General features: G+C 35.1%; 1 long non-coding RNA gene across 6 annotated transcripts in view; it reads left to right on the top strand.

Moving 5' to 3' along the window:
* LOC141376130 (uncharacterized) overlaps window positions 1-27,646 on the top strand; it is a 354,504-nt gene that overhangs the window by 266,969 nt on the left and 59,889 nt on the right. The window contains exon 5 of one of the 6 annotated variants that reach the window (XR_012385390.1): window positions 21,770-22,437. The exons of the other annotated variants lie outside the window; for them this stretch is intronic. This is a non-coding gene — a long non-coding RNA (uncharacterized lncRNA). Of the gene's footprint in view, window positions 1-21,769; window positions 22,438-27,646 lie in introns of those variants that run through there. 6 annotated transcript variants of the gene reach the window in all.

Raw genomic sequence — 27,646 nt, 5'->3', positions numbered from 1 at the left:
ATAATTTGGCTTCCTACACTGTGAAAAAAAAATTCCTTGCTCTGTTTAACAGCACTTAGAAAATATTTGAAAAATAATTTAAATATAATAAAAAAGCTAATATTATAAGTTAAAGTAAATAAAATACAATAAAGCTTTATTTGTTTAGTTTTCTCGAACTATACAATTATAATATTGCCTGGATTTGCATTTATTTGTCCTTTTAAAAAATGTAGTACACACAAAAATAAAAAAATCTGTCATCATTTTTTGTGTGGGTACACCAAAGCTTTTTTTTTAAAACCCCAGCACTCTTTTAAAAATGCTGTGATGGCTTCATTAAGTGTAAGAACTATTAAAAAACACTGAGCGTCGAAAAAAAAAAAAAACACTTTAGTGGGCACACTACCTTACTAATCCTCAACTTGTTATAAACCTTTCTTTCATTTAGATCCTCTGACATCCATTGTAGAAATAACAAAAACTTATGGAACTCAATGGCTGCTGCTTTCCAGAATTCCTTAAAGGTTTTGTGTTCATAGAGAAAAGAAACCCAGGCAGATTTAGAACAAGTTGAGGATGAGAAACTTTTCTGGACAGAATTTACATTTTTGCATGAAGAATCCATTTAACATGAGAAATGTTGACTGGATAAAAAAACAACAACCTTTCATTTAGCTTTTGTAAAGTGTATATTGCAGACTTAACAAAACACATCTTCTAACAAAAAATCCCAAGCAAGAATTTTATTTCAACTTAGATTGTTAAGAATATAAAAATATTGTGGCTAAAGCCATCAAACTGACATCAACAGAAAAAGACCGCCACTCCAAACATGGAAGCAAATGGTCAGAATTTGATTCATTCATTAATTTTTCTTTGGATTAGTCCCTTATTTGTCAGAGGTCGCCACAGCAGATGCCCTTCCAGCCATAAGCGAGTACTGGGAAACACCTATACACTCTTGCATTTACACACGAGCTCCAATTTAGTTAATCCAATTCACTTATACTGCATGTTTTTGGACTGTGTGGAGAAATGGAGCACATTGTACAAAAAATTTAAACATTGTAAATTTAGATTTTACACAGATTTTAAAACTTTTAGTTTACAAATCATGCAAATAAAAAACAAATTTTGAAGTGACATTGTATTGTGCAAACAACTATGTGTAAATGAGTATTCAACACTTGCTAGTTTGCCCTGTAATCAACAGTAATAAAGGTTATCAGTGTTTTACTGCCTCTAGAGGACATTTCAGCTGAAAAGTGCAGCAAATTCTGTATTTTTACAAGTTTCCAAAAAATATTGGTAGAGGTCTGTTTTTCAAATGAGCCTTAGTAGGACAAAGCGGTATTAGTTCTGCTTCTGAAAGCGGCTTTATTGTACACAATAAGGGGAGCGTAAGTGGGCACATCTGTGTAGCGTTATTGTTTGAAGGTCTTTGTTAATCCATTCGCTACCATTCCCTGCCAGTTGTCACTATTCCAGATTGCACCCTGAAAATGTAAGTCACATCAATAGAATATAAATGAGTTAGGGCAAGGCCTTAGAGGTTGTTGAAAAAGCTCTTAAGACACTCTTTGCCAGGCTCTTTTTATGTGCTGCTGCCTTGAGACTCTGGGGAAGATTATGAGGAGATGGCCAACGAGTGTGTCATGTCAGACTGCTTGAGCTGTCCATGATGCCAGAAAACCCCACAGCTTTACATTAACCTCTCATCCTGTTCTACGTCACTTTCATTCACAGTATGATGTGTTATACTGCTGTGTTTACTCTCGGAGATTTGGCTTCAATCAGAGTTCACACATCTATCCAACTGGCTGGATTTACACTACACAGACCTTCTGCCCTGCTCTGCTAAAACTATTGGTGGAAAGTACTTTAACTTTTACTTTAACTCCAATAATAATCCAGCGATTCTTGACATGAGGTACATGGATCTCTAGGGATTGGTCACAAATAGAATCAAGTGGGTTATTAATATTAATTTATAACATTTGAAAACAAAATATACAGCAAGCATTATAAGTACAAGAGCAAGAGTTGTAGATTTGTTTCATGATAGTTTGAAAATGAACTAATTTATACAACAGCTCAACCGACAAGAATTTAATACCAGCATATTTCAGTAATGTTGGTAGTTAAAGGTCCTGTGAAATGCTTTAAAATGTGAAATTTAAATACAAAATGGTTTAATTGATGTCATTATAACCACTCTTACATGGAGAGTTTTTGTTTCAATCAGATTTAAATAATCACCTTAAGAGATGGCAGATGCTTAACGCATGGATAAGAGCTTACTGTCAAAACTTCACACAACTTAAATTGTACACAGATTAACAATTTTGTTTGTCATCTTCTGCTATGCATGCTTAATAGAAAACACCAAAAGGCAACATTCCTCTTTAATCATCTTGAGAGTTTCTCCAGAATTGTCAAAACTTTTTAAGAAAGACAAGCAATGGTCACATATTTTTTTGGGATGTCACAATCATATTTTTTGCCCTCAAGTCTGAGTCATTTGATTTTGAGTATCTACCGATATCGAAACCAGATTCAATACTTCTATAATACATTTAAAAAAAAGATTAAAAAGAGCAAAGAAACAGATCCAGGATGTTATTTTCTTTATTATTTTTAAGGTGCCTTATCAGGTTTGTTGTGTTAAATGTAGCCATGTCTGCTTCCATGTTCTACTTTGCCGGTATTTAACCAATAGCGTCTCTGCAGAGTGATGTCATGCCGCACATGTTGCTGTTACTTTGTGAAGTCAAGAAAGAGGTCTAACTCTGTGCCATTCTATTCTATTATATACATTATATATACTGTATATAGAGGTGAAGAGTGAAGACGCCTTCGTGCGATGTTACTGGCAAAATATTGCACGGCTATTAGCCAATCAGATTCAAGAACCAGACAGAACTGGTGTATGTATATATATATATATATATATATATATATATATATATATATATATATATATATATATATATCGTCACACAAAGGCGTCTTTACCCTTTACCTCTGTGTATTACTCCGCCCACTTACAGCCAGCAACAAGTAGAGAGACGCTACAGTTTGACAAATATTTCTGTTGTTAGACAACAAAATGTACTTTTGAGGCTTTTTTTTAGTCGGGAATGTAGTTGTTTAGATTGCAACTACGCAGTTTATTTGTAAGAATAGTGCCTATTTTAAAATATTTACAATTTCTGAGAGAGCTTGTCGGCGGCCATTAGCCTGCCATAGTGTAGTAGACCAAAGACGGTTGACTTGTCTATCCAGAAGATGGCGCCAGGACCGCATAATAAGCCCTTTTGCTTAGATTAAAACTGTTGTGTGTTTTCTTGAGCGCGAGGCTGAAAAACGGAAGCGTTGCGAATTTTAAGGTGGACAGTGGTAGTCAAAAAGAAGCTTTGAATACGAAGCTGGATTCAGCCTCGTCTCTCCCTATTGCAAACACAACAGCAGTCAGGTAGTGATTGCTCTGCTTTTTTCGAGGTTCATTATTGTTATATTGTAAAGGTCGCTTAATATTTGATATGCATTGTGTATAAATGTCCCCTTCAAGAGGACTTCTTCTGTGGTTGTTTTACCTTTGAGATGTATGCATGCATGAATGGAAGCTCAGTTCAGTTCTGGTGATCTCTGAGAAGTGTGTGATGGTCGCTCTACCACTGTATCATTCTTTTATTTCAATAATGTAAAATTTTATTTTGCAACAGATGTTTGAGTGTCTTATTATTTTCCTTCTGCCTGCTTATTGTCATTGACTGGCATGTATGTAGTAGACATCACTTGGGAGAAACTCATAAAGGCCAATAGGAAGAGTGAAATTGTCTCCTTTTTTATTCCTTAAAGTCTCCAGGTAAATGCTGGGACATCTGTCACAATGCCGGTGACAGCAGAGAAATACTGTAGACTTTAAAAGACTGTAGGGAGATATCTTTGTAGACCGATGACATTTCATGTCACATTCAGCCTTATAATCTTAAAATCAACTGTTTTGTCATTACTTTAGACATTACGCTATAGAGAATCATTCAAACACTAGCTCTAAAGTGACGTTAATGAATTAGTAACAGCTTCTGCTGTTCTGACCTCAGCTGCAGATGTGAATGAGTGGAGGAAGAAAGTAGTTCCTAATACAAAAGGGTTTTAGACTTTCTGTGTTTGATTCTCTTTTTTATATACAAGATTGTGTCGTCGAACTATTGCATAAACGCATTATCACACTCGTAGTAGTGCAATATGGCTGTATCAGCACTGGTGGGACGCCAAGGCACTCGGCCTGTGGACCAGTGCTGATATACAGCCATGTCGCACTGCTACGAGTGTGATGTTGCTCATATATTCGAGTCCTGGTCAGGAGATAACGTCCGCTTCCAATCGAGTCTGAAACTGTGGGATTGGGCCTGATTTCCAATCACATGATCAGATCTGGACATCCCTAATATTATTTTACGATACAATTGCTGCTGTTAAAAATAATAATAATAATAAAATAATAATAATAATAATAATAATTAAGAGTCTTAGCTTAGTATAGTGCTAATATACTAGCTAATTGGGTATAGCTATTGGGTATTAGAGATGTTGAATAAGATTACACTATAATTATTGTTAAACAGCCAATATATATATAATAAGCCAGTAGTTAATAATGGGATTTATTAAACTAAAGTGTTTCCCAAACAAGGATAGATGTTCCATTAAAGAGGACAGTGAGATAAAATGTAGTAGCCATAAATATGATTGTACTGGCCATAAACCTTTATGTGCATTATTACAATTGGTAAAAAAGCGCAAATTGAAGCACATCTAATCACATTTTTAACATTAAAATTATTATTATTTGACCAAATATAAATATTTTGAACTATAAATAATAAATAAGCAAAGCTACTTCACATTCCTTAGCACTTATACATTTTATTAGTATTATTATTATTTTTGCTCACTTTTTTACTCACTCTTTGCTTTTTAGGGCATGCCTCAGCCTAACTAAAAATTTATGCTGTAAGAAAATATATATATACTGTATACTATGTACTACTGAAAAATAAATGAATCTTTACCTGGGAGGTTACTGTAGTTGTGTATATTGTTTGACTTTTAAAAGTCCTGTGTGAATCCCAATGGCAGATACCCTGAAGAATTAATCTGTGCTGCTGCCCTAAACTAAAGCAAGCACTCAGCGGTCAGCCTTCTCTCCTGCCATCTCCACTGTGTGCTATTAGATTAGCCAGTCCAGGATGTCCTGGCTAGGTAAACACCGCTAAAGGTCAGGATGGAAATATCGATGGGCTCAGCTCAGCACAGTGACATTTGAGCTTGGCCGTGTAAGGGTTTTATTAAGTGTTCGATATCCAGCTGTTGTGATGGCGATTGAATGAGATGTGATGCTTCTCTGACACGCATGATTGTAAAAGATGCACAGAAATCAAAAATAGAAATAACCTTCCTTTCAGTGATACGTAAGCTTTAGTGACACGACTTTAGATAGTTGTGCTTAGTTCCTTTGTTTGGAGAGACCGTGTGTTTCTAAAGGAGGTTACATCCATTCCACTCGTCTTCCTGTTGATCCTAACCTATGACTTTCTTCTGTGGAAAGCAAATGAAGAGGTTGCTCTGCTTCTGGGTACCCAGCATGCTTTGCGGCAAGGGTCAAATCAGTCTCACTATATGGCTCTCAATGTGTGTGAAATAGGTTTAGGGGTTGTTTTGTCAACCATCTGAAAGTTTTAGGTAAGTGATATTTTATTTTATATTATTTATTGAGGGTGGCGTGGTGGTGCAGTGGGTAGCAATCTCGCTTCACCGCAAGAAGGTCACTTGTTCGAGCCTCAGCTGGGTCAGTTGGCATTTCTGTGTGGAGTTTGCATGTTCTTCCTGTGTTCGCGTGGGTCTCCCTCGAGTGCTCCGGCTTCCCCCACAGTCTTAAGACTTGCGCTATACTGTAGGTGAATTGGGTAAGATTAATTGTCTGCAGTGTATGTGTGTGAATGGAGGTATGTTTTATAGTGCTGGGTTGCAGCTGGAAGGGCATCCACTGTGTAAAACATATGCTGTATTAGTTGGCGGTTCATTCTGCTGTAGTGACCCCTGAATAATAAAGGCACTAAGCCAAAAAGAAAATGAATTAATTAATTATTTATTGATTATTTTTAATGCAAGAACCTAATACTTTGACAGCATTTATGCATGTAGTTAAAACAGTAAATTTTGTAAATACATTGCACTTTCTTTTATTTTATCTAGATCAACTTACATTTTTATTTTTTTATTTGTTTTATTTTATGTAATTTATTTATTTTATTTAGCAAAACTGCACTGAGGTTCCCTATTTTGGCTTTTTTCGATAGGCTGAATGTTATAGTGGTCTAATAATCCGGTTTAACTTCACTGTATTCACATTTTTACATTAAGTGCTTTACTACAATTTTTTTCTCCAATTATTATTCGTACAGAGATAGGAATTCACAGATGAATTCATCAGCATTTGAAAGGTTGGTCATGCAAAGGTCACGATGCTCAAGAAACAATGTCATCATCTCTGCAATAAATAATGAATGACTTTTAACTATGATATCTTGATGGCATGCAGGTTTAATTCGCTTCTCTCAAATCCCTGTGGCGGAATCTGACAGTTTGCTTGCAGTAATGAGAATGTGGGACATTTAGGGCAACAAGGTCACACTCATGTCAAACTGCCCTGACCCGAGGACATAATTCTGTCTTCTCTTTCTGTCGGCACAGTGTTTCAGTGTGTGTTTTTTTTTCCACCAGGCAAGACACATTACATGACTGCATTGATTTTACCAGTTTCCTGTCTGACTGGACAGAATGTAATTCCACACACTTTGAAATCTGACGCTAAAAAAAAAAAATAATTCATTATTTTAAATGTATGATTTTGATCAGTAAAAACAGGTTAAAACACTGTATGATCAATTAGTCCTGACAGCTTATGTTTTTAGGTTAAGTAAATCATGTTTTAACTTAATTTTATAAGCTATGCAAGCTTTTTTAAGTCGGTTTAACAAAATACAAGTTTAATGGACTCATAAGGTTAATTTGATTCAACTTAAAAATTTAAGGTAACCAGTATTTTTTTACAGTATATGTTCTTCATTGGTTTTTTTATTATTATTTTTTTGATAATTATTTTTTAGGGGTATTCAAACTTTAATGAATAGAATAATGGAGAGAATTGACAGGAAAATTTTGGGAGCAGAAAGAAGGGAAGGGTCGGCAAAGGACCTCAAGCCGGGATTCGAACTAGGGTCACTGTGATAACCATGGTGCTATATGTCGGTGCACTTTATCACTATGCCATTGTTGCCAGTGCTTCATGCTTTATAAGCAGATGTATCCTTTCAAAGCAACATTTCAGTGATGGTACCTCTCTGAGTGATGGAAACCAGGCATTAATAAAGTAATAACCAGACATTGTCATCATGGGTATAAAATATACATATGATTGTTTTTGGCAGATGAGATCTGCTATATGGTGCTGCTGTTGTAGGGTAAAAATACAATATTTACTGTCGTTCAGCTTAGTTACAATAATAAAAGGTAGCTGCTTTAAATGAAGTTACCCTCTAGCAGATCTTTACAGGTTGCCCTAGGGGAGGATGGGTAATAATGAGATCATAATCATATGATCTTATTACTGAGAGATTCATAATCACTTATAAACCAGACCCAAGTTAAGGTATGCTATGTACAGTATGTGATTGCATGGATCAGGAAGTACTCCTGCTTGTGCGCACTTCCGAGTTTAAATTAATCAGTAAGTGATGCTTGAACTCTATATTTATGCACAAACAAAATTTATTGAAGTTATGCATAACACATTTTGTCTACACTGCATTACTGCACTTAGAGTACTTAGTGATATTTAATGTTCAGCAATCTTCAAATTTGAGCCTTGCTGATATGCAGCATCCATAACAAGTATGTAGCAAGTGTTTTACACTGCATGTGAACCCTGATATGGTGTGAACAGTGCAAAAATATATGGCGATGTAATTTCAGTGCACCCTTATCTCAATCAAAGCATGCTTCTCACAATTGCATGCGCTTCGTGCTCAACTAGGATTTTCAAAGAACCTTAGCTGCTTGTGCCGCCTCTCTTGTTTGTAAGTCAAACTGCAGATGTTTACATCTGAGACATGTGTTTGACAGCTCCTCCTGATTCCACATCACACCCACAGGGGGACCTTGCTTCTGTATTGTGTCATTTCTTTTCTGCATGTCATCTACACCTTTAGTTTCTTTGTTTTGGGTTACTTATCACATATCTGCAAATGTGCAGCACCTAGCCAATATTTTCAAAAGAAAAAATCCAGCACAATACAATGTTTTATATACATGAAGTGTAGAGTTTCTGTATTGTCAGGAAGTTTTTTTTTTTTTGTATTTATTTTATTTTATTTTTTATTTTTTTATTTTACAAAAATTTTTCATAAAACTTCAACTGTGTGCAAACTAAGAAAAAATAGCCAGATTAAATGGCTAATTTGCATTCTGTTTCCTGTGTTGATCTGAGTATTTAGGGTCTGTAATTGGTTTGTGCACAATGGGATCGATTGAACAGATTGTATTTCATTACAATAGATCCAATCTGTTTATTACTGAATGCAATATATAAGAGAATACAATTTAAAGTCACTGCTCCAACCCACCAAATACTATATTTAAGACAACATAATATAGATAACACATGCCCGCTGGCAAAGGCTATGGTTTTTAGCCTCCTTGTTAGAGCAACTAACTCCCATACAAAGAATCACAGGTTTGATCCCAGCTCAGAACGGGATGGGTACTATAGGACCGGTGAATTATATGTGGTGGCTTGTCCGGGATGGGAGTGAGGTTTATGGGGGTGAGTGTAACGGATGCCAGGTAATGAAGTTCTGTGCAGGTAACCCTCACTCCTCTGACCTCTAAAGGTGCTCTAGCGACAGACACTAGAGGCCATGGTTTTTAGCCTCCATGTCAGAGCAACTGACTCTCATATAAAGAATCGCCGGTTCGATCCCAGCTCAGAACTGGATGGGTGCGATAGGACTGGTGGATTACATAGATTATTAATTTCAATTAATAATAATTTCAAATTAATAATAAATTACAAACTTTTTTGTACAAATATATATTTTTAATTAAACAAATAAAACAACAGTACATTAAAAGTAATGTAATATTTATGAGGTATATATTATATGTACAGTATATTTAAATGTGTTATATTTGTATTTCTATTTTCATTCAGTGTATATATAGAGGATTTGTTCATTTGTTGGAACACACACTCAGCAACAGTCTTTTTTTTTGTCATTATGATTGAAGTAAAAGGAATTTAGTGTGCAGATGGTAGAGTATAGGTAAGACACCACTGGGGATAACTGGATAATGATAACCAGCCAAACCTAACCACTTGAGGCATTTTGGTTGTGCCTTGTAGAGACAGAGACCTTAACTGGATTATATAAAGAGGAAAACATCATCTGAAAGGCTCAGTGCAAATTCCAGTCAGACAGCAGTTGTAAGACAAGGAAAGGGCAAATGCAAAGCTTATTACTGCAGTCCAAAAAATAAATGATGTTGCCATGGTGACAAATGAACAGAGGGAAAACGTGTTGGACAAAAATAGCTCTCCCAAATGGATGCTAATTGGACTGATTCAATTTACATAAACTCAACTAGTTCTAGAGCCAAGCTGAACACTATGTAAATGGAATAAATGGAATTTTTTTGAATCGACCTCGTCATGTTGATGTTGCACTTCTAATCGGAATTTAAATGAGCCTCTTTTGCAGCCTTAAGATATGAGCATGGTCACTCTTATTTCTGTCATACACACACACACATATATATATATATATATATATATATATATATATATATATATATATATATATATATATATATATATATATATATATATTATGCACCTACTTCCAATGTACACTAATGTTTATAGAGTAATTCCCTGATGATAATTTCTGACCATTTCAAAAACTGGATTAATTTCCAGTTAATCACAAATGTAAATCTTTATCGTAAAGAAGCAATATTATTCATAGTCTGTTTTTATGATTTTAAAAGAACAAAAACATGTATTGACAATAGCCCCTTTCAAACATACAGATCTTTCTGGAAAATTACTGGCAATTTTACAGGAAGAAATTTTGTGTGAACAGGCCCTTTTTTAAAATACCGGTAAATTCGTTAGAGAAGTTGCTGGTATACCATTACATTACATTACCGGTTATTTGGCATAACGCTGTGCTGTGTGAACACAGGAGGAAAATTGATGGAAAGAGCACGTTCACGTTTAGAACGTGCTGACGCTACTCCAGCCAATCAGCACATTCTGCTGACTGAGCAGTTTATGAAAATAAAAGCCTTTGAATATTTTTCTAGACTCATTTAGCTGCCAGATGTTAGTCAGATAACGTTTCTCTTAAATGCCAATTTGTAAAAAAATATCAATAAAATGCTTAGCAGCACACAAATATACAGTCAAAGTCAGAATTATTAGCCCCCCTGAAATATTAGTCCCCCTGTTTATATTTTTTCACAATTTATGTTTAACGGAGAGCAGATGATAAAAAATTTAATAACTGTTTTTATTCTAGCCAAAAATAAATAAATAAATAAATAAATAAGACTTTCTCCAGAAGAAAAAATATTATCAGACATGTTGTGAAAATTTCCTTGCTTTGTTAAAAATCATTTGGGAAATATTTAAAAAAGAAAAAAAAATCAAAGAGGGGGCGAATAATTTTGACTTCAACTGTACTTCTTGACATGCAAAAGTTTTCCTCCATATGTTTTCATCCAAGTTGTTCACAATACTTATCCATCCACAGAATTTGTTATGTAGTCAAATGTATAATCATTTACCTGTGATTTACACTTTTGCCTTTGGATGTGTCTAGGATAAAGTAGCTGCATGAATGCTAACGTTTAAGCTTTAAATAAATGTGAAACCATCAACAAAAGCTCGACCCCTCTATGTTTACATATACAAGCGCAGCTGTTTAGAGGCCATTTCTGGTTAATGGTGTCAGGATTTTCTGGTTTTTTGGAATGAATGTGGGAATTGTCTTTTCTGGAAAAATTCCAGAATGTCCTTGCATGAACAGCGCTTTTTAAATTCATCGGTAAAGTCATTCTGAAAAATTTCTGAATATTTACTGGTATTAATATGCGAAAGGGGCTGTTGTTTACATTTGAAAAATGTTGGAAAATATTAAAGTTATTCTGTTATGGATTTTACTGACTAGAGAGATATGCTGCATAATTATGCACAAAGTACTGTTATATTTAAGCTTTATTTATTATACTTAAAAGCATTATTTTACAAACTAAAAAGTGGGCATATTTGATTCTAAATTGAAATAACAATATCAATAATAATATATTTAATGAAATAATATATTATAAAATAAATAAATGAAATTAAATTGTTCTTTCCAAAAATGTTTTCCTTTGTCAGAAAGTGTATCAAGCTATTAAGCAAATTTCACAGTACACAGAAAGCATATTGTGTTCAAATTGTACATTTTACAGATGCGTTTTAAGATATGTCCTGGATCATTGTGTGCCTACAGACAATCTCTCTTTACATTGAAACTTTACTCAAAATTACGGTCATGCACTTGAACACACCTTGAGAGTTTCTGCACATTTAGGCCTTAGGCATTTTTTATGTAAATCGCACGAGGTTTGACTCAGGTTAAGAGTTCAGCCATGAGTGGAATATTAACATGAATGAGCTACAGTGAAGTACACACATTTGTCCTTTGTAGTCAGTTTTATCTACTGTAGATGAGGAAAAAAGAAAAAATAACTAAAGACTCTATTAGTGTTTAAAATAAATATTTGGTGCCTGCTAAATTGCAACACAAAATATGCCAAAAAGTAATTTGGTATAGCTTGTTAAACCTAACCCTGTTTGTGTGTAAACAAAAATAGACATTTTTTGTGTCTCTTAAAATGCAAATGAGCTGCAGCTCTCCAGAAGAGGGCGGAGCATTTACACATAATTCTCCAGAAACAACAAAAACAAGCAAATATCTGATGTTAGAGAAGACCACGCTCGAAAAAATGCTGGGCTGAAAAATAACCCAACTCTAACCTAGGTGCTGGATAACTATGGGACATAACACATGCTGGATTGTTTTGACCCAAACAGTGGGTTAGATTAACCAAGTTAGGCTGGGCTAAATATGACTTAATCATTTGGGTTATTTGTTGTGTCATCCCTTGCTACCTTTATATTTATCAATATGTCTTATAATATTAAATAACAGTCACAAATATATGCAAAATTTATATATTTTTTAATTATTACACAACACAAAATGCTGCATTAAAAATCAATTTAATTAGAATTCACAGTTATATATTTTCCACTGGGTTCAACTGTCACACATTTCATCCACACCCCATACAGACATATAAATTTTGCAACATACCATACCCTCAAAAATGGATTATTGTCACTTGAGATTGAGTCCAAACATTGTGCCATAAAAATTAGGCCTGCAACAAACAATAATTATGACAAGCAAAAAGTTAATTACAAACAGTCAGTTTGTAAAAATCTGTTGCTCAAAAACTTCACATGTACAAGCTTGCATCCATTCGAATGCTGGAGAAATTTCCAGGTCTGGGGTTTCGTTGCCCAATCAGAAATCACTAGTCTGGGCATTTTGTTGTTGTGTTTTCACCGTGATGTTCCCCACCTGTTAATAACACAACACTCAGTCTTCCAATAATGGGTTAAAGCCTTACATGTTTAAACCACAGTCAGAAAATGATGGAGAGGTTACCACTTCTAGATTAAGCCAGGATATTTCAAAATGTTTAGTTTTATACGTTTATTTAGCTTTAGTGGAGTGAAATTGATTCAGCTCATCATCTCGCATGTTATGCTGTTTCAGTGTGCTGACCTTAGTCAATAAACATTACACTAATTGCAGTGTACCTTACCTTTACAGAACAAAATAAAAAGGTCACCACCTGACAATAGTGCATAATACATGTGCATTGATAAAAGCCATTACTCTGGTCCTTCTAAATAAGGTTAGAGGTTGTATTGTAACGTTAGCCACAAAAGCTGTAAATTATGTTTAGAAGCACATTCAAAGCAGGAATGTTGGGAAAATTATTAAAATATGAATTTGTTTTGGATATGAAGTTTAAGCACAAAGTGTTGGTATTAACCCGTAATACAGAAACGTTTGTGATCAAATATCACTATACAAATTCCTGACTTTACCACTTATCATTACACATTGTTGAACCAATTCTTATCAGGAAAGCAGGGATCCAACACATTTTAGATTTCGGCAGTGATGAATGAGAACTATTTGTTGCAGTACTTTCACAATAAAAATAAGAGTGTTTGTTTTATTATTTTTTATGAAATTGTATTATCTTAATTATAAAATAATGTTTCGTAAAATTTAAAAGTCTATTGTTAACGCAACTAGTTATATACACTGTGAAAAGCTATTAGTTGAAAAAAGTGAGTAAACCCACTGCTATAAAATTGAGTCAATGAACTATGCTTGATAATTTGATAATTTTATTATTTTCAAATTTACAATTCCAACTGACAAAGGGTTTAATCATTATAAGTAAAGTAAGTAATTGCTTTTTACAGTGTACAAAACAATTTTTGGCTTCAGTTTTCAACCAAATGCACTTTAATTTTTGGTTTTGAAATGGGCTTTCATGTCGGTGCATCCCCTAAATCAGGGGTGTCAAACTCAATTCCTGGAGGGCCGAAGCCCTGCACAGTTTAGTTCCAACACTGCTCCAACACACTTCCCTGTAGGTGTCAAACAAGCCTGAAGGACTCAATTAGTTTGATCAGGTGTGTTTAATTAGGGTTGGAACTAAACTGTGCAGAGCTGCGGCCCTTTTGGAACTGAGTTTGACACCTGTGCCCTGAATAGTGCATATAAAAGGCTCTATTTTAACGGTCTAGGTGCAAAGTCTAAAGCATATGGCACAAAAGCGTAAGGGCGTGTCCGAATCCACTTTTTTATTTTATAAAAATGTTATGCCCCATATGGTCCAAAACCTGACAGGTGGACAAATCTAAGCTTGTTTTTTTATTAAAACAAATATAAATATGCGTATAATAAATAATATTATACCAATAATAACATTACACAAAAACAAGTTGTCATGAATAAGCTGAAAAAAAAACCCCAACATGAAGAATTCATGGAGGCAGTAGTTTTTATATCTATGTAGAAAATAATAGTTTTTGTAATATTTTAATCCTTTAATTCTTATTCATATGTAAAGATGAGTTATGCAACTAACTCACTTGGCGCTGGACTTAAGACCAGCTTTAAGCTGTTCAATTGTGCAGTCTATTTTAGTTTTTCTAAATAGCAACATGCCAACAATGCACCTTAACACACCTTTTTTCTAGACTGGAACACCCATGAGTCCACAAAGTGGCGCAAATAGATTTGCTATTTAAACAACGTGATGCAAAACGGGACAATTTGGGTTTGCTTTGGTCTGAAAATAGCAACACATCGTGCCAAACACGTCTTGTGCCTTATTGAGCCAAGAATGGGCCCATAGTGTAAGGTGTGTCTATAATATAATATACATCTCAGGGCCACTTCAAGTAAATATTTTACAAACAAAAAAAACTCAGGCTGAAAAAACTCAGGGAGGTTTCGATCTAGACCACTTACCTTCAAGTACATCAGGTAAGTCCTTATTTATGATTAATGTTTTCTCCTAGATCATTAAGTGAGATGGACCAACACAATGATTTGGATAATTTTGGTAATTTCCATAGAGGCAAAAACACTTTAAATGGAAACAACATCAGATGTACAATATCCATCTCATGATGATTCAGGACATAATTGATTAAAGCAAGCACAGATGTTTTACTCATTCAGTGAATGCTTTTAATGTTGTATAATCAGCACTAAACAAAAGCTAACCCCTAAATGTGCAGATGTCATATAAACAAAATAATTAAATAAACATCCTACATTTTATTTTTCTAAAAACAGAAGCTCTGACCGAGCTCTGGTCTTTATAGCCACGTCAAATTGTGGGTAAGTGTCAAGACAATACAAGAGAGAAAAACTCTCCTTTCCTTGGCATTCTCTGCACACCGCAGTGCCGCTGCTCTGTCTGAAAGCTCCCCTCGACACGCTGTCTGTGGTTTTGTTAGGTAATGAGTCTGCTCCGTCTGTCGCTGCAGAGCGTGATGGTCAACACCATATGTGGATGTTGTATTCCTCAAGGCCATGTCCAAACACGCAGAGAGAGTGTGCATTCTCTCTTTTTTTCAACGTTATGTCCGCTGGTAGCCATTAGTTATTGTTAAGAGCTGTTTTGAAGTAATCACCACCATCTGTTGTGTACATCTCACCCTTCATAGAAACTTACTCAGGTGAGTCTTTTATATTTAAGCACTGTTTACAACTACAGTTAATAGTAAATGGGTCATTGGCTTTTTTATTTGCATCTTTAAATTTAAATATGAACTTACATACATTTTTGTGCCACATAAATAACTAATCATTAATTAATGAGTAACCAAGGAGACTAACAATGGTATGGAAAACACTATTCACTCAGTACCATTTTTGCTAAAAACACATTTTGTGTGGCTTAAAAAACGTATATCACACATTTAGTCTATTAGTTTGAGCAAGTACTGTCAATCAAGGTTTTAATAGTTTTGGATTCTTCATCAATTTTTACTTTTTGTTTTCAAACTCTGTTAGTTTTAATTAGTTTTTAGAGGCAGATTTACTTGTGTTTTTATCGGTTTTCATTTTTTTAAATGCTTAGTTTCAGTTTTTCTTAGTTTCAGTGTTAGTTTTAGTTTTTAATTTGCAGTTTTTTTTTGTAAATTATGATATTTGTTCGGTGCAAGATTCAAAATCACCAGAATAAATATTGCATGATAAATACTCAACCAAAAATAGGCTATATTTTTTTTCCCAAAAGAGCACTGCCATCTATCACTACCCTTTACCCATCCTCAAATTCAAATACAACAGCCCACAAGATAGCAGCCTTAATAAAATATGTGTGTAAGGCTGCTTTTGAAGTGAAATACACAGTAGTGATGGGAAGTTCAGATCTTTAACAGATCTTTTGTGACAATCTTCCCAAGCTTGGACTTAACATATCAAAAATATGTAGCCAGCAATCATAATTTCAGCCAGTTAAAACATCACCATGATCTTAAAAGTTTCTTACAATTATTTTTTACTCGGTTTACTCGGTTTTTGTGTTTGGTTCACCATCTGCTGAATCACGCATGTGCAGTATTTATCTAGTAAGGATCTAATCTCAGTGTACTTTTCTAATAACTGAATAACTCAGTATATATTGCTTTATTGGAGTCAGAGAGCAATATCAGGCATGTTAATAAGTAGTTTGTGAATAAGAGTGCTTAACATTACTGGAGACGCAAAACATTTCAAATGATTCAGTTTGATTGGTGAATTAGTTCACGTAATAGATCTGGTTAAAAAGAATGATCCGTTCTGCATCATAATCACTAATACAGAAATAAATTGTGCTTATTGCTGAGCACAAATGTGTTAAATTAATACTTTTAATTGTCTGCTCAGTCGTATTTAATATTGCCAATGTCTAATGTCATGTCAACTTATTGTTTTTGTCATGGGAGCAACAGCGAGGAAGACTGGAGGAGGACCGCTTGATCTGGTCAATGTTACAGACTGGTGCTGTATGGTCAAACACCTGGCAGCGCGAAACAAATAGATTTACTTCTAAAAGGCTTACAGTATATATTCAATACATTTACAAAAATGAAAAAACAAAGTTTTTCATTTTTTGCTATAATTTTAGTTAGTTTCAGTTAGTTTTGTAGGCACACATTACAGTTGTTTAAAAACTCTCATTTTATTTTAGTCAACAAAAATGTTTTTTCAATTCTAGTTTTCTTTTTTGTTCGTTTTCGTTAACTTTAACAATCTTGCTGTCAATGAATGAATGAATGAATGAGTCAGTCAGTCAATCAATCCATCTTGGCCATTACTTGTCAGTTTTTCTGCAACATGCTTTTTATGTCAACATAAGCACAGAGTGAATCAGAATGAGTTTTAATTATGTTCACGTACTGTATGATATATGGTGAAGACCATTTTTAAAATAAAATGAAAGAATGAAGAAATACACTGCCACACACTGTAATAAACCATATTTTGGGGTTTTAAAATAAGTCTACAGTAAACTGTAATTTGAGCTGATGATATTACAGTTTAAATTTGTTTGCAACTGCCATTACTCTTGAAGCGAGTAAACAAATAAATATAAGAAATAAAGATCATAAAATAGGAATTTATATAATGAAAAAACAATTAACAATTGTGAATGACACAGATATACCAGCCTGATCTCACGAGGAAATGCAAGTATTTTACGTTTTGTCAGTTTAGTGGCTAATTTGTACGAATTCGTACGAGCATATCGTACAAAATTTGACGAATTAGATCGTATGAATTCATACGAATTAGCCACTAAATCAAAAAGTTGCGAATTGCCTTGAGATTGCATTGGATATACATAATAATTTCTGGGCATTAGCCAGGACAAGAGATGATACAAAAATAACAACAGTGAAAGATTGAAACTGTGATACGTGTTCATCTCTGAGGTCATCTAATGATGTGTTTTCCAACAATTCTGCTGCAGTTAAAACTGTCGCTTGCTGTTATCTGGTTTTCAGTCGTGTACTTTCTCTCTGGTGGCTTTGAATTTGGATTTGTTTTTGCCGCTTACACATTGATTTTGTGCTGCAACACACTCCTCTTGGGTGTTTCTGAAGTAATGGAAGGAAGATTTGTTCACATTTTTCATTCCCTCAGTTGGGGGTTTGCTGGAGAGAGCCTGACACCTGATGTCTAGTTAAACTGGATATTGTTCGCTCGTCTTTTGTATAAGCAGCAGCTTGCAGAGAGGCTCTTGTGGGCCCATTTCATAGAGGGAACATTGATTGTGGATTATGTGTGTGCGCAAGTGTGTCAGTGAATAGGAAAATAATCACAGAAAAAGTATTCCTACCTATTTTTGTTCATTTTTAATGAGCAGAAATCAGAAGCAGTGTGTTTAAGCTGGGGAGTGTGTACGCTGTACAATAATAATCCAGCTTTGCCTCTTACCTCAAATAATAAAGAAATATTCAGTGCATATGTGTTTGTGTGTGTGGGAGGCTGTTACAGTGCAATGACAATAGAGTTTTCTGCTCTTAGACGGAAAAATGAAGAAAATGCGCTGAAGCTTTTTTTAATGGCCAGGCAGGAGGCAGCACATTAAAAATTAAAAGCTTTGTGTGGGTTGGCAGTGTTGGCGCACAACGATACACCATGAGAAACAAAGGAGCAGAGAAAAAAAATAAGTGAGACAGATGAAGGGTGAGAGACATACTTTACCTTTGATTAGATTTTTAGCATATCAAGGCGTTAGGTGGGTAATGACTTTGTAGTTGAATTGCAAGGTTGTTTCTGTCAAAGAAAATACGTATGCTTTGCTCACACTATATTATGACACCCAGATGTTATCATTAAGAAGAAAAAAGATCCCAAAACAGTGTGACTGTATTGTAAAGCGGAGTCTGTGTTTTGCTGGATGTTGATGAGGAGCATTGGGACATACTGGTGGTCTGACTGAGGAATAAAGAGAGTCAAGCACATAGTAAATAAAGCGGGTTTTTAGCTCCACGAGGTCAACTAGGGACTTGCCGTATGTAGCATTGTGACTTTTCTCAGCTGTAGAAAGCAAATTAGCAAATATTATAAAGATATACACATATATATTTAGTGGTGCAGCACTGGGCAATCAGATGTGCGTTTCACATATTAGCAGTAGTTTTACAGAATTGCACCTGCTCTAACACTAGGATTTGTTTTCTAAGCAGCCTTCTTAACAGTAGTTCTTTTTGTTTATCGGCTCTCTTATCCCACATCAGCCAGCACCTCTCACATCTGTCTTCTGCTAAAAGACATGGTGGTGCATGGATACTCTGCAAAAAAGTAGCAATTAAAATTCCGCCAAATATCATTTGATATATTATTAATTTTTAATATAGAGAGGTTTTTTTATGGATTATAATTGTTTAGTTACATCCTTAGCATTAAAACTTACGGCTAAGTTAAAAACTTAACATTAAATATAATCTTGATCTGAGATTATTTTTACTTGATAAATGAAGCACAAACCTAATGTAGTATTATTTATGTTTATTTCATGCTTAATAGCTTTATTTAATGCATTGATAATCTAGATTTGACCTATAGTGTCTGTTATTTCTGTGTTTTTATCATTGCAGCCATCTAAACACTTTACTTTATGTTTTCCCCCTGGTGTAATTGAATTGTTTTTTGCCAGCATACTTTTTGTCCCGGCCTGCTTTTCGTCCCAGACAATCCCTGAGGTCAACAGATGTCCAACAAATGTCCTTTATCATATCAGCGTAGCGCAGAACAAAACATTGAGAATTGGATCCTATTGGCTTTGATTACATTGGTCAAAACTTCATTTTGGGGTCATTTTGGTGAGGCATTAAAAAACAGCGGTGCAGTGATGCAAATGTTAAAGACGGTGCTGTCATGTTTAATGTTTACTTGGAATTCTGGACAACCACAACCACATCCGATTTTATTTGACTTAGCAAGACAGGTTTAAAATGAGATTTGGCCATGTCGAGATAACATTACAGAGCTCAGGACAGCTGGAATTGAGTCTAATCGGTATAATAGGATAGAGAGTCCTTGACCTGGTCCTAGAACAGTTTCAAGCAAGCATACTAAATTAAGATGGAACGGTTGTCCTTTTGCTTTTGATCAAGTGTAATACCATCTTTTTGAAGTCTGAAATTATTGTAGTTTCCTATCTAATCAGTGGCTTGCTATGAGTTAGTTATGATGAGTGTTACTGTACGTAAGTGCTTTGCATTATCTTCTAATTGAGTTGCTATGCACTTGTGAAGATAGAGGTATTTTTTTTGGTATCGGTGTTTCAACAAAGAACCTTTAATATGGGGAAGTATTTCACTAGTCAAAGGGGTATTTATTGAAGGATTTTTTTTTAATGATGTTAATAGAACTTCCAAACTCCAAAAAGTCCTGTTCACTCTAAGAATTATACATATAAAAATAAATTAAATAATAAATGTAACTGCTTCTGCAATCCGTATAATTACACTTTAGTTTACTTCACCATTACCCCCTTGTAACCCCCCCCTTGTAAACAAGCTATAGCACATCTAACCAGTCAATCTGTATTTAAGAATGTGTTAATCAAATAAATGTATTTACTCATACATTTTCCTTAGGCTTAGTTTCCATTTTAGAGGTCGTCACAGCAGAATGAACCGCTAACTATTCCAGCATATGTTTTATGCAGAGCATGCTTTTCCAGCTGCAACAGAGTATTGGGAAACACCCATACACTCTCATTCACACACACAATCATACACTACAGACAATTTAGTTGATTCAATTCACCAATAGCACATGGCTTTGGACTGTAGGGGAAACTGGAGCACCCAGAGAAAACCCACGCAAACAAAGGAAGAACATGCACACTCCACATAGAAATGCCAACTGGACTTGAACCAGCAACCTTCTTGCTTTGAGGTGACAGTGCCAACCACTGAGCCACTGTAAAATTCTGTCTTTATTGTTATTGTTATAGTTATTGTGCTTGGTATGAATGGTCTTTAACACTCTTGTCTTGTTTCTTTTAAAGGTCATGTCAAGTAAAAATAAAACTTGACTTTTTACATGTAGTACTGATTATCAATTTCAGTTCCAAAGTAGTAAACCAGAAAAATCTGAAAAACTTGGTTGGACGCACGTTGCAAATTTCTCAGTGGCTATGTCTGGATCCCCTAAAACCATTTCTGAGGACTGCATCTCATCTTTTTAGATGGAAATATGCATTCTGTATGAACGACTCCTTAGACTGTAAGTGTTACTTACCAATTATGTAATATGGCTGCATCATTAAGGAAAATCATCATGCAGTGGCTTGTATTCAAATCTACACCATGTGCACAATACAGGTTTTACAAATTATGGCACATCACACACTAAGATATTATTATTGTTAAGATCAATATGTGATCCCATGAAGCAATTGTTATTGATGTTTCAGATAATGTGATTTTTTATTGTTGCTATGCAGAATAACTGTACAGCAGCTTGTTTTAGAGTCCATCTTTGACTTTGACTTCCAACTGTGAACATACTGATATATTCATAATCATCCTGGTTTAAAATTATTCCAATCTTACATGCTTAATATGATGATGTGTGCAGACTGGGAGGTTTGGATTTGATCTATAAATGCTTCACATTGCTAGATAAACTGGAAGTCCTGAGAGCTGCTTTTTGAATAACGCTTCTGTGTAGCATCACTAAAAAACAAAAAACTTTCAATTGAAAGTCTGGAATCTTTAGAAATACATGTCAACTTATTCTGCTCTGAAAGCTACTTGGCATGTAACTGCAAAGTTACTTTTAGTCTAAAAGGGGACCATGAAATTTAGAGTTAACCCTTAAGTTTTTTGCAGTCTAGACTTTCTTACTGTTATTTTATTTTGTGTTCACTGTGAATGCTGGCACTGAGAACTGCTGCAGTTGGTAACTAGAAGTGTCTAAATAGGATAATTATGTTGTACTGCATACCAAAAACAACTCACGTGGCACTCTGGCATCTCATCTTTTGTTCTTTCTCGCAGAGGGCAGCTCATGTTTGCAGAGTTTCACTTTCTGCAGAAACAGTTCCCAGTCCACACTTCTCCTGGTGTTCAAACTCAGACGTGTGTGTGAGAGTGTCTCCAACTGTGTCTCCAACTGTGTTCTAGCTCGTCGACTCGGGTCACCATGCAACACTGCTCAAACACAAGACATTGCCCCGTCTGCCACACTCGTGCTGGAAGATGTGTGAGAATTCTTAGAAAGGTTGAGGCATTGTCTGAACTCGTCCTTTTTTGCTTCATGCTCTTGCTTTTAAAATTGCTTCTGACTTCAGCCGTTTTTCTGCAAATTTATTATACTGAACCGTTGTCAGCATAAATGTTCATTTCACACATAAATACCAGACTTAAAGGGACTTCAAGGGATAGTTCAGTCAGAAAATAATCATTTACTTCCTTCTGTCAGTTCAACCTTTTCTTCCTCTTTAGAACACAGAAAGAGAACATTTTTCTTTTCAAGCAACAAGAAGAGTGCAAATTACAAGGGGGTTGTGGGGGATTGACCCCCCTAATTAAGGCTTGATCCCCCTTGAAGGACGTCAAAATGATGTATGGGGGGGTCCCCTTGAATCTGATAAAGTTCACTCTGATCTGTATTTTAAATAATAATGTTAATAATTAAAATAAAAGATATCCATTTGACCACCCTTATAACGGTTCATACCATTGTGAGTTCATAATCGTGCCAATCAGTCTATGTGAGAAAAAAAGTCATTCAACAGTCTGAAGCCAGCAGATTTGGAGCACCGATAGACACTGCAAGACTTCACATGACTGATTTATCATAAAACAGATGATTGTTTCTACATAATGCCTAAACGTATAGTCAAATTAGATGTATAGCTTTACCTAAAGTAAACTAAAAATAGCTACTCAGGTTAGAACACACTAAGAAGCCTAACCCTCAAAACACTGAAAGCTTAAATATATTTTATCAATAAATTAGATATAATTTAAATAAATACATAAATTTCATTTACTGAAGTATGTGTTACACTAATATTACTGACTAACATTAACATTACCCCCCAGATCATCAATGTATAGTTGGCACACTGTAAATAAGTAAAAGAGAGAAAAACGTCACCATGAAATTATTATTCAGGTCCTCTGATGCCTTTTTGCCAGCATGTGTACATAATTTGTATAAGGAATAGATGTTAATGTTTCTACATATAATAGGACACACGTAAACATGTGAGAGTCAAAAAATAGAAAATTAGCATAGTGGATTTACTGTAAACAGAAGTAAAACCAAATGGAAAGTTTACTAGTAAAAGACAGCTGCTCCCAAATTTTAAACTATAGACCTTTTTCTTTGTTGCTGCATGGAGGGCACCATAGTGACCAGCGCCTTCCGGTAGGCTGCTTAAAACTTCTGTTAAGAATTGTCATCAGCCAGAGCAGCGTTTCTCAACTCGGTGTTAATACTGTTTTTAGTGGCTTAGTGTTTTTGCGAAGTAAAACTTTTATTTAGAAAGAAATACGTGTGTTAAAGCTGTTATACTTCTGTCGAATGTGATTCAAGTGCGAGAGAAAAACACTCTCCTAATTCTCCTAATACCTCACTGCATAAAGAGCAAACCATATTACTGGCATGAACCTAGCAGGTATATAAGCCATGCAATTTCCAAAAATTACCAATAAAAGTACATGACTGATGATTTGTTGGCTGATTTGCATGTTGATTCTAATTGTGAGCAGTTTGTTTCATCTAGTTAGTTTGTATTGTGTAGTATTTACCACAGTATGTGTTTTTCACTTATTAAATTAATGTGTTAGTGGGACAGTACAGTAGGGTGTGTGTGTGTGTGTGTGTGTGTGTGTGTGCGTGTGTGTGTGTGTGTGTGTGTGTGTGTGTGTGTGTGTGTGTGTGTTAAACATTTTGGAGAATTACATTTGTTTGGGTTGTTATATATTTTGAAAGAATGAGAAAATGTTGACTTTAACGATGCTTAATTTAAATGGCACAAGATACACAAAAAATGGCACAAAAATACCTTGCAGCAGTTGTTTTTCTATCCCATTACATCACATTTTTAAAAGAATCAGTTCAGAAGGTGTCGCTTATCGATAGCAGTATTAGTTTAAAGACGTTAAAAGCATGTACAATATATTAAAACTATCGTTTCGAAGCTGTCCGAATGTGACTCTTAATACGCAATACTGTAGCTGCTGACTGGAAGTTCTTAGCATCCTCCTTGTGCATACACGAAAAGCATAATAGGTCATTTTACATTCTAAAAAAAGGTCTAAAGTTAAAACTAAATATAACAGCAGTTATATCAAAAAAGCATTTTAACAAAAATATACCTATTAAATGAGTCAGTTTATTAGTTCACAAACTTTCTAAATGAATTATTCAAATCAATAATTGAGACCAATTTAGTTCCTTCAAAATTTATATTAGCTTACCTCAACTTGTTTCCCTCCATCAGACAAAACTATTCTTTGATACTGAATATTGTGAAGTTTTTCATGACTTCTGTTATGCTTTTATTATGCTTTGTATCCCCATATTACCTTTAAGAGTTTTTTAAACATATTTTGTCTACACCTTGTAACTTCTTAACCACCAGAGCTGTTTCTGTTAAAATATATACTTCATTTCTTGCTATTCCCATTGTGTTTTATTTTTGCTGCTCCTAATGACAGTTAATGTTGTCTTAGCCAGGTTGTTTATTAGTTTTTAATATACAAAGGTAACAGTTTTATGTCTGACGGAAGCTAGATCCATCGCTGCACTATCGACTGAATGCTATTGTGTTTTTAGTGAGACATCCATCTCCTCCCCTTATCTGTGAGTCTTGAGTGTGAGTTTGTGTGTGTGTATGTGTGTGTTTGTAGGCATGATTCGGTAGGGCGATAATGTCTGACCATTCCATCCACATAATAGCCTATTGATTTAGTTTTTTTGTGCATGGAGCAATAAATTCCCTCAGCGGTATGATGGAAAGTGCACCAGAGCTTCTTTCAAAACAGAGAGATTCATCTGTGCTGTTATACAATATTTTCACGCATCTCCATCATATCTCTTAAATGAATACAATTTTAAAAATTGCAGTAGATTTTGTAAATGCAAATATTAATTAATACTGGAAACACTTTTATGAACGGTGTTAGTTTTAATTTGTCCCAATATTAATAAGTTATCAATGTTATCAAGATATAATAACAGTACACATCCATTTTTAAATCAGATTTATTTTGATCACTACTTTTGTTGACATCTTCATTATTATCAACATCATAAAAACTTCATCAACATCCTTCTCATTTTTCTCCATTATCTTCTTTTTGTCTTCAACATTTTGGTGATTTTTTATTTTTTTTTTGTCATCATCTTCATAGTCTCCATCAATTTTTTTTTGTCATAGTCTTCATCTTTGTTGTCTTCTTCACCATTTTCCAAGTCCAAAATGACTCTTTGAATTCCTGCCATTTACATCATATATTTTATATATGTAAACTCACTGGCGACTTTAGCTGTCCAACTAAAACTGCTCATTAGCGCAAATTTCTAATCAGCCAGTCACATGGCAGCAAATCGATGCATTTAGGTATATGTAGACATGGACAAGAAGATCTGCCGCAGTTCAAACTGAAAATCAGAATGGGGAAGAATTGTGATTTAAGTAATTTTGAATGTGGCATGGCTGTTGAAGCCAGACATACTGCTCTGAGTATTTCAGAAACTGCTGATCTACTGGCATTTTCATGCACAACCATCTCTAGGGTTTACAGAGAATGGTCCGAAAAAGATCAAATATGCAGTGAGCGGCAGTTCTGTGGGCGGAAATGCATTGTTAATGCCAATATTAAGAGGAGAAGGGCCAGACTAGTTCGTGTTGATAGACAACAGTAATTCAATTAACCACTCGTTACAATCGAGGTATGCAAAAGACCATCTATGAACACACAACACATTCAACCCTGAGGCAGACTGGCTACAGCAGCAGAAGACCACACAAGGTGCTACTCATGTCAGCTAAGAACAGGAATCTGAGGATACAATTTGCACAGGCTTACCAAAATTGGACAAAGGAAGATTGGAAAAATGTTGCCTGGTCTGATTTGTCTTGATTTCTGCTGCAACATTCGGATGTTAGGGTCAGAATTTGCCATCAACAACATGAAAGCATGGATCTATCCTGCTTTGTATCAACAGTTCAGGCTGGTGATGGTGGTCTAATGTTGTAGGGGATATTTTCTTAGCACACTTTGGAACCAGTAGTACCAATTGAGCATTGTGTCAATGCCACAGCCTACTTGAGTATTGTTGCTGACCATTTCCATCCCTTTATGATCACAGTGTATACATCTTCTGATGGCTACTTCCAGCAGGATAACGCACCATGTCATTAAGCATGAATCATCTCAAACTGGTTCTTGAACGTGACAATAAATTCATTGTACTCAAATAGCTTCCACAGTCGCCAGAAATCAATCCAATAGAGCACCTTTAGGATGTGGTGCAACTAGAGATTCGCATCATGCATGTGCAGCCGACAAATCTTTATCAACTGCGTGATGCTATCATGTCAGTATGGACCAAACTCTGAGGAATTTTTCCAGTACCTTGTTGAATCTATGCCAAAAAGGATTAAGGCAGTTCTGAAGGCAAAAGAGGGTCCAACCCAGTACTAGAAAGGTGTACCTAAAAAGTGGCCAGTAAGTGTGTATGTGTATAAATATTACATCAAATATTGCCAATGAAATATTGCCAAAGTAATATTTAGCAAGTCATTTTTACACAGTAAAACTGACTACCTACTCTGCTAGTTCTGTAACATTGTGGACAAAGCCTTTATAGTTTTTACAGGTCGTTTATTCTAAAAGGAAGAAAAAAGACAGAAGTGGATGCTAACAAAAGACATTTTTACGACTTATTGACCCATCGTTATTCATTGCCATAATGATGTGTGTATTTGAGTATAACGTCCTTCCTCACGTGGTGCTTTGTGTCCCCTTGGGCTTCATTTTCCATTCTTCCTCTGTCCTGATGGTGAAGGCAGTGATCCCTGTCATTAATGGCCAATGATATAAAATTGTGGTCAGGTTTTATGAGCTCTCATGTAAATTGGATGCAGGGGCTCGTAAATGTGGTCATTGTGTCTGAGGTAAATGGCAGTGGTTGGTGAAATGAACGAGTGAGGTCTGCCCTCAAGGTCCTGCTAGATGGCAAACACATAAAACGTAGTCAGGACGCCCACGATCACTTAAAACCGATCATGTGCGCATGCAAATACACTTTGGATTTTCACTCCATCTCTCTTTTTCTGTCTTTCCTCCAGAGCAAGAGATTTATTGTTTCATTTTACTCAACATATGCATCTCTAAAATTAATTTCAAGGAGGTACATTGACCCATCTGGGGGAGCTGTTGATTTATCCAGATGAAAATGATTGCTTTCAAAATGACCTCAAGCCACTGATTGAAAAGGGAAATTGTCATGATTTTTTAATGCATTTGTTTGTTTGTTTGCTTCTTGGCACAAATATATTGTCCTGGTTATGAATGCAATCACATATTATAGATTAGGGCAATAAAACATTTTAGCAGGATTGAATTTACACAGCCGTAGTCCTTTATAAGCGAGAGACAAATTGAGTCGGTACTTAAGGCCTAAATAGAACCGTTAATGAATATTAAATAGAAGAAAACATGTTGCGAAATATATCAGGGGAAAGCAAGGGGTGCGTATTGTGTTGTTTGGATACAGCAGTGCAGTCATATTTTTTTCTGTAATGAATAGCTTGATTAATGTGCTGTTTTGTTTTATATTGGCCAGGATTAACTTTCATTATCTTTGTGTTACAAATAGCTAGTGTATGGTTTTATGAGGCAACATCCAACTTC

This window comes from Danio rerio, chromosome 9 (assembly GCF_049306965.1).
Source record: "Danio rerio strain Tuebingen ecotype United States chromosome 9, GRCz12tu, whole genome shotgun sequence".
NCBI lineage: Eukaryota > Metazoa > Chordata > Actinopteri > Cypriniformes > Danionidae > Danio > Danio rerio.
This window is presented reverse-complemented; position numbering and strand designations above follow the sequence as displayed.